Below are 3001 nucleotides of genomic sequence, written 5' to 3'. Positions count from 1 at the left end.
CGGGACGCGCCGTCGGGCTCCCCGGGAGGGATGCTCCGGGACGAGACCGCAGGGGCGACCGGGGAGGAGCGGGGTCCGCCAGCGCCCCCCCATCCCATCCCGGTGCGGCGCTCGCTGCGCGGAGGGGCTTCCCGGGTGGGAGAGCGGAGAGGGGGGATACGGGTGTATTCGGGGCTGCGGAGGAAAGTGATTAATTAATACGTCTGTGGCGCGGCGCCGGGAGCGGAGCGGGGATGGCGACCGGCGCGGAGGGGGCAGCTGCCGGCGGGCAGAGCTGCGGGCAGGGGACGGGGCAGGCTGCCCCCCCCAGCATCCCCTCCCAGCTTTGCTTTTTAGGCAACTGCTGCTGCTTTCTGCTGGTGGGTTTTGGAGGAGATCTCTTCCCTTCCAGTCCTTGTTACTGAACCCGGAATTCTGAATCCCGAATCTCGAATCCCAAGCCAGCGCCAGCCCAAGTGAGGATGCTTTCTGCCGGTGCTGGGGGCCGGGAAGCAAACTGGCAGGCTGGGTTTGGCTAAAAGTCCCTTCCCTGCCTGCTTCCCCACCTGCCGCTTCCAGCACAGCGAGTGCTGACTTGCAAGGAGGGCATCACTCTACCCTGAGCATCCCCAAAAACGTGCCAGCATTACACAAGGCAGTCGTGCTACGAGGCAGATTTCGCGGTGGCCCCCAGGATGTGCTCTGCGATGGAGGAAATAACATATGCGTTCACAGAGGAGAAGGAGAGTAAATTGCTAAGACATCTGCGTGTCTTAGAAGTTGCTTAGGTATCATGGGAGGAACCCCCAGTCTGCCCCATCGTTACTATTAAAGCCTTGGATATTAGTGACTCCATGGCTAATTAAAAAAAAAAAAGAAAACAGAGAGGAAAACGGTTTCCTTCTAATACAGAAGTGATGTTTCGGAGCTGCGGTGAGCTGCAGCTTGCAAGCTGGCAGCAGCTGGCTGTTGGCTTGCAGAAATGCCCTGCATGCCTGGGACGCGCGGTGCTACACGGATGCTACGTTTCATTTTCAGCCGGCCCGAACGCGAGAGCGTGCGTGGCCAGGCCAGCATCGCCGTGCTGCACCCCTGTGGCAGGCTGAGGGCTGATGCTCTGGCAGTCCCTGTCTCTCGATTTGCTCTTTTTATCTTGAAGGCAAATGACATTAAACAACCCTAACCGAGGCCTAACCGTGACACCTCTTGCTAACCCCAGCAGGTATCCTTATGGAGTCTAATCCACTGCTTTATTCATGCGGTTGAGCTGGGAAATACGTAACTGCTGAGGAAATGCATTTGGTGAAAACCTGGCACCCAAGAAGCATGTGGCCGGTCTGTCACTGACTGCGGTGGGGTGAGAATTGCTGGTGGTGACGATGCTGGTCAAGTGCAGCCAGCAGCAGAGGTTATTCTTCCTCCCCGATGCAGGCCAGGATTACTGCTTCCAGAGTGGATGCACTCCAGGTGGATGCTGGTGATCCCAGGAACAGACCTGCCAACATTTCTCCTTTGGTGGGATGGTGTCGGTGGGACCCTGCTTGCTCAGCGTCATTCTGTGTTGCTAGTCACAGCGACTACTGAATACTCTGATTTTGAGTCTGAATTTGGCTTGAATACAAGCATTTGCTTATTTAAGTAACCAGAACAAAGCAAAAAATGTGTTTTTTCTTCCCAACGAGCAACCTTTTTCAATAGGAGCTCTACCATAGCAGCCCCTCCTGGGCAGCTGGCTGTGGCTGTGCTGCCATGCTAGGTCTGCCCAGCGCTAAAACAAGAAAACGTGGCCAAGACAAGCCTGGGATGACTGCTTGAATGAGACAAGGTGCAAAACAGGACAAAGGCAATGGACAAATGCGGGAGCCAGGGGAATCTCTTCATACCTTGTCCAGGTACTGATGGCCAAAGACTGGGTAGGGATCTTGCAGGGACCTCCTGGGTCACACGCTGCCTTCCCTTGCTGTTGCAGTCGTATCAATATGTCCCATATGTTTATTAGGCTTGACGCTGGGCTGCTTCTGTGGGTTCTGCTGAAACCCATCCCACACCTCTTTGCTCTGAAAATCAGAAATCAGTTCATCCCCAGCCTGAATGTATCAATGGCTTCTTTACACCTCCACAGCTTTTGGCTTGGAGCTTTCGCAAGGTTTTCTCATGTTTTCTCCCCTTCCACATGTCTCTCAGTAGCAATTATATCCCCTTCAGCCCCTGTTCTGGTAGTCTAAATAAGACCAACTTTTGGTAGTTTCCTCTTGTAAGATAAATCCTCCTTTCTTTGACTGTTGTAGTTCTCCTTTATCGCACCAGTTTCAGTTCCTCTGAAAGACAGGGGAGAAGGTTTTCAGAGCCGTGGCTGGGATTTCAGGCTTAAGATCAATGGGCCTTTTGTTTCAAAATCCAATTCGGAGGGCTTTTAAGAACATATCTGATCATTACAGCGAGCATCTCAAATTTTGGAGCCCAAGCCTGTTATTCAGCTACAAAACAACAACTCTGCTGACTCCAAGAACTTGTACGAACATTTATAATCACAGGAGGGAACCTAAAAGCCATTCAAACAACAGATAAGATTAGTAACGAAAGTGGCTGGGGTGCAATTGTTATTGTGCAAGTCAAAGAAAAGGCTGTCACACACGGAGGATGTTGCCAAGGAAGATGCATTCGAGTTGCCGAGCCATCCTTCTCCCATCCGCTGTCCGGATTCTCCTGCAGTCTTCCCAGATCTATTCAGGCTTAGTTGGGTGATCTGCTGGATTAGGAGGTGACTGAGTTTAGACTTGCCACTGGACACAGCTTTTTGCCAGGATGTGTCAGACCTTTGCTCTGGTCCAGTCCTTGTTCAGTGCTCCCGCTGTGGAAAAAGGAGCGTATTCTGGTTCAGAGTATTTCCTGAGCCATGATGGGGCTTGGAGCAATAAAGCAATCAAAGCAAAGTTCCCATTACCATCTCTCAGAGCCAGAGCATTTAGAAGGCAGTTACAGCCACATGGGGATGTCTGAAGTTGTGCAAAGGCTTAGACCA

The sequence above is a fragment of the Haliaeetus leucocephalus genome, unplaced genomic scaffold, assembly GCF_000737465.1.
Source record: "Haliaeetus leucocephalus isolate CR32 unplaced genomic scaffold, Haliaeetus_leucocephalus-4.0 Scaffold199, whole genome shotgun sequence".
In the NCBI taxonomy this organism is placed as follows: Eukaryota; Metazoa; Chordata; class Aves; order Accipitriformes; family Accipitridae; genus Haliaeetus; species Haliaeetus leucocephalus.
This window is presented reverse-complemented; position numbering follows the sequence as displayed.